This window comes from Oryctolagus cuniculus, chromosome 1 (genome assembly GCF_964237555.1).
Source record: "Oryctolagus cuniculus chromosome 1, mOryCun1.1, whole genome shotgun sequence".
Lineage (NCBI taxonomy): Eukaryota > Metazoa > Chordata > Mammalia > Lagomorpha > Leporidae > Oryctolagus > Oryctolagus cuniculus.
The window spans coordinates 10166309-10175911 of NC_091432.1; the positions used below are offsets into that span (position 1 = coordinate 10166309).

The following is a 9603-nucleotide window of genomic DNA, read 5'->3' on the forward strand; positions in this document are numbered from 1 at the left end:
CACCGGGAGTGGGAGGGGAGCGAGAGCAGGGTGGCAGAGGGCCCAGGTCCCATGTCACTTTCCCCAAGAAGCAGGGTCCCTCAGGCTCCATTTGCTTGAGGAGACACAACTTCCATTTTCCACAAGTGACTCTAAGATAGGGCATCGTTCTGTGAGGCTACAGATATGCAAACCATTGCAGTTGGTGAAATGTTTATCACATGCACCAAGCAACACAGACAGCAGAGGTCAGCAAACTACACCCCAGGCCAGGCCAAGCCCAGGATGGGTTTTGTACAACACAAAAGAAGCTAAGAACAACTTTCACATTTTTACTTCTTTTTAAGTTCTTTTTATTGTTGTTATTTATTTGAAAGGCAAAGTTACACAGAAAGAGGGAGACACAGAGAGAGAAAGAGAGATCTTCCATCCACTGATTCACTCCCCAAATGGCCACAGCTGAGCCAGGCCAAAGCCAGGAGCCTGGAACTCCATCCAGGAATTCCCCGATGGGTGCAGGGACCCAAGCACTTGGGCCATCTTCCACTGCTTTCCCAGGCACACTAACAGGGAGCTGGATCAGAAGTGGGGCAGCCAGGTCTCGAACCAGCACTGACAAGAGATGTTGACATCACATGTGGCAGCTTAACTGGCTGCGCCACATTACTGGACCTTTTTTTTTATTTTTATTTTTTTAGATTTTATTTTATTTATTTGAAAGAGTTGCTGAGAGAGGTAGAGACAGATAGAGAGGTCTTCCATCTGCTGGTTCACTCCCCAGATGGCGGCAATGGCCAGAGCTGTGCTGATTCAAAGCCAGGAGCCAGGAGCTTCTTCCGGGTCTCCCACATGGATGCTGGGGCCCAAGGACTTGGGCCATCTTCTACTGCAATCCCAGGCCATGGCAGAGAGCTGGATAAGAAGAGGAGCAGCCAGGACTAGAACTGGGGTCCATATGGGATGCTGGCACCTCAGGCCAGGGCTTTAACCCGCTTTGCCACAGCACAGGCCCCTGGCCCTATTTTTACTTCAATTTTATTATTTTGTTTATCTGAGAGGCATAACGAATATTAATTTGCATATTTATATATTTTTAAAATTTATTTTATTTGAAAGACAAAGCAATAGAGACAGGGAGGTACAGAGAGAGAGAGATCTTCCATCCACTGGTTTATTCCACATCTGCTGGGACTGGGGGCTGAAACCAGGATCCAGGAACTCCATCTTGGTCTCCCACATGGGTGGCAGGGGCCCAAGCACTCGGGCCATCTTCCTCTGCCCTTCCAAGTACATTAACAGGGAGCCGGACCAGAAACAGCTGCCAGGGCTTGAACCGACACTCCAAAATGGAACGCTACCAGCACAAGCGGCCGCTTAACCTACTGTGCCACACCACAGCCCCTACACCTTATCTTCATGTAAGATCGCATTGGTTGGCTACTGCTACACTAACATCGCAGAGGAAGCTTCCACAATATCCAGGGACTTAAAATCGTAACCTCTATTCTCACAGATGTGGGCTCAGCAGTGGCCCTGGTCCCTCCACTCTGCTTCTTGCTTTAGATCTGTAGGTTGGTGAGGACAGCTTTGCCCCTGGGAATCGACAGCTTCCCGGGGAGCCTCTTCTCATGGCAACACCAGGCACACTGCCACATCCACCCTCACGTCACTGGCCAAAGCAAGTTGTACAGCCAACCCCAATCGAGGCATGGGGAGTATCTCCTGGGGTGAAGACTTGGGGCCAGTAATACAACTGTATTTGTCCCCCACAAAAGCATTAACTTTAAGGGGGATATTGGGGTTGCTTTGGGGCATCCGGTTAAGCAGTCGAACTTCTTATCTGGAATATCTGGAGCTCAGAAAGATCTAGAATGTAGACCTAGGCTCAGCTCTTCTGCATGAAGTGGCAAGCAAAGCCCCTCAGGTGACTGCACCTGGATGAAGTTAGAGCATCACCAGGGTGATCAGGAGCAGGAAGATAATCCAATGAAGGAGATTCAGACAGGGAGAGGCAGAGGGGCAGGAATAAGAAAGGAGAGAGTTTAGAAACTGGGTACTGCAGGGGCAGGTGCTGGGCACAGCAGCTAAGACATTGCTTAGAATACCCACATCTCATATCAGAGTGATTGGGTTCAAGTCCTGACTCCACTCCCAATTCCAGCTTCTTGCTAACGCACACCTTGGGAGGCAACAGGTTATGGCTCAAGTACTTGGGTCCCTGCCACCCATGTAGGAGACCAGGATTCGGTTCCAGGATCCTATCACCAGCCTGCCCAGCCCTAGATAGTGCACATATTTGGAGAATGAAATGGCAGATGGAAAATCTGTCCATCTGTCTTTATTGCCTTTCAAATAAATTTTGACAGAAGGCTAAAGAAAGCTGGAGAATGCAAATAGTACTGAAGGCATCGAGTTCTGAGCAATGTGCCGCCAGACTTCTGCTCATGGAATATCACCCTTACAGGAAGGACTCCCGGCAGCTCTGACGGGGCCAGATCCCACTTGCTGTAGGGTGCGGCAATGCTGGGTGGACCAGGGCTTTTCTTTCGAGCTCTGTAGCAGCCAGGCATTTCTTCTACTCCATCCCACACTAGATCTGTACCTGCCACTTCCATCAGGAGCAGGGATGACTTGCAACTCTGTTACAAAACCTGGTGGAGAGAGGGGGTGGCTAGGAAAGGCTGCTTGGCTCCCTGAGGATGTGAGGATATCTGTTTAGAGGCATCTGGTTCCTGCCCTGCACGAAGCTGAATCCCTGGCCGGTGCCCTTAAGGACCTCACCACCGGGGGTGAGGGAGGCAGGGGGCAGGCAATACAGAAAGGACATCTCAGGGGGAAGATCATGAACTAGACCTTACTCTGCCGGCTCCTCTGCTCAGGAGCCACCAACCTGAAGTCGGTTCGGTCCTTGTACACGACACTGACCTGAGGACCCTGACCTCTGAAGTGAAAACATGCCTTTGTGTTACATAAAATAATCCTCCTTTTCCGCCCGTCACGATGTCTGGGCAGCCCCCTTTGGCTCCTCCTGTAGCAGCTGAGACGGGTGTCACATCCTGTGGGCGTCAGCTGACTGCAGAGAGCGCCTGCTGACTTCAGCTTTCCTGATGAACTAGCGAAGCTGTCAGATGTCTCTTCACCCAGAGAAGCCAGCAGCCCCTTCTGTTTTGAAATCCATGTGTGGCAAGACTGTGACTCATTTCCCTCAGCCTGCTGAGTCCCACTGCTTCCTTCTTAATCCAGACTCTGGGGTACCTTCCGCCCCAGAACTCACTGCCCGGAGTGGGCGGACTCTCAGACTGACAGGGAGCCCAGCTGCTCCTGATATAACAACTCTCTGGGTAAAAAAAAAGCATGTGCTTATTTGAAAGACAAAGACATACAGAAGGAGAGGCAAAAAGATCTTGAATCTGCTGGTTCACTCCCCAAATGGCCACAATGGCCAGCGCAGGGCTGGGCAGAGGCCAGTATTCTGGAGTTCCAGCTGGGTCTCCCTCGTGAGTGGTGGGGACCCACCTACTTGGACCATCCTCCTCTGCTTTTCCAGGAGCATTAGCAAGGAGCTGGATTGGAAGCAAAGCAGCTGGGACTCAAACAAGTGCTCATTTGGGATGCCAGGTGGGCATAGCAGACAGCAGCTTCACCCAGTGGGCCTTAATCCCTCCTGAGGGCAGCATCCACCTGTTAGAGGTGCCATTCCCCGCCCCCCCCACCCAGTAGCACCACACTGAAGACTCGTGGGGGACATCCAAACCATAGCACCTGTGCCTCACAGCCCTGAACCTCTCCCTCCTCCACTCACCTAAAGTCTGAAGTGGAAATGTGGTTAACCAGAGAGCCCCATGTCTTGGCCCAGCCACACAGCAGGGCACTCGGCATTGTGTTCGGCAGAGGTTCTTAGTCCCTTTGAGTCCCGGGGACAGCAGAACGGCTCCTTTGTTCCTCTCTCCCAGGGCTGTTGTTCTCAGAGCCTCTGCTCCGGCTTCATCATCTTGCTTTGACCCCGTGGTGGTTACTGATCATTCCCTTCTGATTTCCCCCACTCTTCTCCTCTTGTCTCCAGTTTCTCTCTCTTCTTGTTACCTCTGTCCTTCTCCTGTTGGAATAGCATCGATGTCTACCTGCCCTTTCTTCACCGTTCTTGTTCCTGAGCCTTTAATTCCTACTGCTGTGTGGAGCTGGCCTTGGGCAATGCCAGGTCTTCTGCTTCCCTCCCTGTCCCAGCTCCTTCTCCCTCCAGGAAGCTCCTGCTCCCTGGCTGCGGAAGCTCCCGTTCAGTGTGCCTCTGCGGATGGCTCTCCATCGCTTTGCACGCCTCCTCCTTACTGTCTGGAGCACTCAGGGAGGCGGGGCCTCCTCTGGGCTGTGACCCTGGCTCTAAATTGTGCTTGGATCAGACCTGAATGCAAGCAACCAAACAGTTGTGGCTGCAGTTCTGATGGCTCACTCTTCTCCGGGGAGAGAGCCTGCACGTGCATCCTACGGTATCTCTTTCACTTCCTGGGAATAATCTCCCTTGCTCAGCTGTCTTGCTTGACCTCTGCTTAGTCTTCACTCCCCGTCTCCAGCGAGCCTTTCCACGCATGTGATTAGAAGGCTAAGGCTTCCTTCCTTCTTTCTTTTTTTTTTTTTTTTTTTTTTTTCGGACAGGCAGAGTGGACAGCGAAAGAGAGAGACAGAGAGAAAGGTATTCCTTTGCCGTTGGTTCACCCTCCAATGGCCGCCGTGGCCGGCGTGCTGCGCTGATCCGATGGCAGGAGCCAGGTACTTATCCTGGTCTCCCATGGGGTGCAGGGCCCAAGCACTTGGGCCATCCTCCACTGCACTCCCTGGCCACAGCAGAGAGCTGGCCTGGAAGAGGGGCAACCGGGACAGAATCTGGCGCCCCGACCGGGACTAGAACCCGGTGTGCCGGGGCCGCAAGGCGGAGGATTAGCCTAGTGAGCCACGGCACCAGCCTAAGGCTTCCTCCTCATCCTCTTCAGACCACCTGCCAATGCCGGGTCTCTACCCGACCCATTCTTCCTCTCTCTCGCCTGAAGATTGAGGGGGTACTCAAGGGCACAGATGTGCCACCGAAGGCACACTTGGGTTTGATTTGGGTTTAACTTAACAGACTAGACTTTTCCCAGCACAGACCCTGCCCGCCCTCAACTGCTCCCCCCCACCCAGAATCATGAATCCAGAATCATGCTCCAGCACCTTCAGACTTTCGCCCATCCTGTCCTTTTTCCTCTTGAAACTCTGACAGCACACCCCCAGTTCCAGACACCATCATCCCACCACTACCCCTACGGCTCCAATCCCCGTGCCTCTCCCAGTACAATTCTAGGACCTTAAGCAGGAGCCAACTGGAGCCCCAGGTCCCCTGAAAAGCCCTCAGTGCTGTTCTCTGCCCCCAGTAGCCTTCTCTGCAAGGTATAGACCTTACATTGTCACCACTAACACCCAACATGGACTGGGCAGTTTTATTTACTTGAAAGGATGTTTTTTATTTGTCTTTGCCCATCTCTACCATGTTGACACCCAGCCAAGGGTGCCCTTACCAGAGCCAAGCAGGTGCTGACACCATGTTCTTCTTCTTTTTTTTTTTTAAGATCTATTTCTTTCTTTATTTAAAAGTCAGAGTTACACAGAGAGGAATGGCAGAGAGAGAGAGAAAGAGAGAGGTCTTCCATCTGCTGGTTCACTCCCCAGTTGGCCACAATAGCTGGAGCTGCACTGATCTGAAGCCAGGAACCAGGAGCTTCTTTTGGGTCTTCCATGGAGGTTCAGCCGCCCACAGACTTGGGCCATCTTCTACTACTTTCCCAGGCTATAGCAGAGAGCTGGATCAGAAGTGGAGCAGCCAGTAGTTGAACCGGAGCCCATATGGGATGCTGGCACCGCAGGTGGTGGCTTTACCCACTATGCCACAGTGCCAGCCCCACCATGTTCTTAAATTCCCAAAACTGGGGCTGATCTGTGGCACAGCAAGTAAAACCACTGCCTGCAGCACCACATCCTATATGGGCACCGGTTCAATTCCTGACTGCCCCATTTCCAATCCAGCTCCCTGCTAATGTGCCTGAGAAAGCAGCAGAGGATGGCCCAAGTGCTTGGGCCCTTACACCCACATGGGACACCAGGAAGAGGATCCTAGCTTTGGTCTAGCCCAGCTCTGACTATTGCAACCATTTGACAAGTGAACCAGCTGATGGAAGATCTCTTACTCTCTCTGTCTCTCCCTCTCTCTCTCTGTAACTTTGTCTTACAAATAAAATGAACAAACCTTTTAAAAAAAAACCTCAATAAAAAAATTCCCAGAACTTTCTTCATTAATACTCAACCCCAGGTTTTTTGTTATAGCCACAGAAAAGTGACAAACACAGCCATCCTATGTTGCTGCTGCTGACCACATGCTTGGTCAGGAGACTTAGGCATCTTGCGTTCCTGCAACAGACACCCAGAGCTGTCCAGACCACAGTGCAAGCACAGGACTGACAACTCCGACTCAGAAATGCCAGCCCTGCCATCCTGGGCCAGAGGAACACCTTCCTCCTGCTGCCACACTGAGAAGTCATGACCACCGCCTGGCGTGGCGGCGCTCCTGTATGGGCTGCTCACCTGGCCTCTATGGGTCACCCATTGCTACCGCAGCAAACCACCATGAAACTGTGGCTGAAATACACAGATCGTTGATCTGTGGCAGGCAGAAGTCAGCAGGGCCGTGCCCCTCCTGGAGGCTCCAGGGGAGAATCTGTCCCAGAGGCTGACCGGCCATGTTCACTGAGAACTCGTGGCCATGTCACCAGGGTTCTGCCTCCGTCTTCAGATCTCCCTTGGCTGAGCCTGCTGCCCACTCCTTCTCACAACCGTGTGCTTACAGACGGCATACCCAAATAATCCAAGCTAATCTCTTCCATCTCAAACCTTTAACTTCATTGTATCTCTGAGGCCTCACTGGGCACTTGAGGCAACATTCACAGGTTCTGGGATGAGGACATCAACATGTCTGGGCGCTACCACTCAGCCTCCCACAGTGCCCCACAGAGGGACAAGCACGGCCATCACATTAGTACTTGGGAACTAGTCCAGACTAATGGGAAAGCACAAATGAGAATGTAACAGAGACCTCTTTGCTCACCACTCAGCTATGTCCAGTGTAATGTCCAACATTGCACCATGTTTGCTGCCTATTGTTTCAAGTATTAAAACAAAATATTGAAGATTCAGCAAAAGCCCCCAAGGTAATCTCCCCAAGCTTTTCCTCTTTTCAAGGGGGTTCAGAAGCCAGCGTCGTGGTGCAGTGCTTTATAGTGCTGGCCACAGTGCTGGCAGCTATTGCACCGGGGACAACAGCAGAAGATGGCCAGGTTCTTGGATCCCTGCCAGACACATGAGAGACCAGAATAGAGCTCCTGGATACTGGCTTCTGCCTCGCCCAGCCCTGGCTGTTGCAGCCATCTGGGGAGTGAACCAGTGAATGGACGATCTCTCTCTCTCTTTGCCTCTGTGTGTGTGTGTTTCTCCCTCTCTTCTCCATCACTCTACCTTTAAAATAAACAAATACTAAATCTTTTTTAAAAAAAACATATAAAAAGAAAATTCAGGCATTTTCTTAAATTTAGCAATACCACCTGTAGGCATACCTTCATATTTTATATTTTAGAGTCTCTTTGCCAAATACAACTCGAAGTTGAAGTCTAATCAGTTACAGGTACACATGATGCAACCCCACAGTAATCACCTTCAGGAATGATCCTTGGCTCCACCCCTCCTGCCCCGGCCGCCACTCCACTCAGAGAGCACCAGTCCCAGGGTGGGGGTGACGTGGAAGCCGGAGTCAGCTGTTTTCTCCAAGACAGCGGTTGCCACACACAGGAAAATTCTAATACATGACACAGCCCCTAAATGCCTGGCAACCACCTCACGTGAGGCTCAGCAGGAGGAAGACAGGTGGCGCAGGGCTGGGGGAAACCCTGGCTGAGTCAGCTCCACACTCAAGCAGGACGATGGCCTCGATGGCCTCGGAGTTCCTCCTTGTTCTTTGATTGTGAAACTTAACTCTCCCCTGAGATGCAGGCCCAGGGGAAGGAATCAAGCCTGAAGGCTCTGGCAGAACTTACCCAAGAGGAACGGGAGGAGTGGGAGGCGGAGGGGGGGTGTCAAGGACGCTCCTGGCATAGGGAACAGCTCATGCAAAGAAAAGGTGGCCTGGGGCAGGTGTCTTGGCTGAAGCGTGGAGCAGATGAGAAAGGGGGCGGAGCAGCTCTTCTAGGGCCCTGTGTGACCCCCTGCAGAGCCTGCATCTTATCCTCCAGGTGATGGGGAAGGTGGGCCTGACGTAGAGGAGGGGGTCAATTTACCTGAGTGCGGATTCTGGCCATGGTACTTGATTGATGTTTATGTGGGGGAGACAGGCAGGAAGATAGGTAGGAATAGGTGAGCTGGAAGATGTCCCTGATAACGTCTGCCTCTAGCCCTTCATTGTAACTCCACCCCTTACCCATCAGTCTAGCATACCCACTTTCCCATGATGCTCCTGGTTCTCATCCATGCCCAGGAAGGAGGAGATGCCATTATGGCCGTGTGAAGGAGCGAAACTCCCAGAAAGCCTCGCACATACTAGACCTCACCCAGGCCGCACTCTATTTGTATGTTCAATTAGGGCGCCACTCTCTACCCCATAAAAGAGGCCCGAAGCGGCCTGTTTGCCTTTTGGCTTCTTGGCCCTCGTTGGTCCTTCTCCAGCCTCTCCTCATCACCATGGTCCCCGCAGGGGATCCTCTGGCCCACTCATGGCAGTGTCTCCCTGTGAGGGGCAGCCCACTCTCACACGGGAAAGGATATTCACTCTCTAAATCCCGCTGTCACTTGCGAGCTGTGTTTGTGCCTCTGCTTTGAATTCTTATCTCTGAGTGGGCAAGAACTTGGAATAAGAAAATGGAGATAGGCTGGCACCGCGGCTCACTAGGCTAATCCTCCACCTGCGGTGCCAGCACCTGGGGTTCTAGTCCCGGTCGGGGCGCCGGATTCTGTCCTGGCTGCTCCTCTTCCAGTCCAGCTCTCTGCTGTGGCCCAGGAAGGCAGTGGAGGATGGCCCAAGTGCTTGGGCCCTGCACCCGCATGGGAGACCAGGAGGAAGTGCCCGGCTCTTGGCTTTGGATCAGCGCGTGCGCCGGCCGTAGCAGCCATTTGGGGGTGAACCAACGGAAGGAAGACCTTTCTCTCTGTCTCTCTTTCTCACTGTCTAACTCTGCCAGAAAGAAAGAAAAGAAAAGAAAAGAAAAGAAAAGAAAAGAAGAAAATGGAGATACAGAGGACCATTCGATGTGACCCCTGGGAGGTCACTTGGGCCCTGTGATCCTGCCTCCTCGGTAGAACCAGCACAGCTTGCTGAGACAAGCCCCGAGGTGATGCAGTAAGAACTGCCCGGAATGGAGAATCTGGGCACCCAACGTCCTTTGCCTTCCTGTTTGTTGCTGTTACTGGAGGCGTCCACCCGGGAGGGGCGGGAGCTTTTTCCTGGCTCACTGCCAGGTTAGAGAAGCGAGGATTTGTAGCCGCAGGGCTCTGCGGGCAGATCCTTTCTTGGCGTGCCCTACAGAAGGTTCCGGGAAAGTCGCCAGGCGGTGCAGTGTG

The 9603-nt window shown here is 52.5% G+C and overlaps 1 long non-coding RNA gene across 1 annotated transcript; it reads right to left on the reverse strand.

Annotated features, from left to right (window-relative positions):
- Positions 1–310: 310 nt before the first annotated feature.
- Positions 311–4272, reverse strand: LOC127487478 (uncharacterized). The gene is made up of 2 exons (XR_007914322.2): positions 3782–4272; positions 311–2630 (listed from the first exon to the last, which is right to left on the reverse strand). It is a non-coding gene; the product is annotated as an uncharacterized lncRNA (long non-coding RNA).
- Between the last annotated feature and the right edge of the window lie 5331 nt (positions 4273–9603).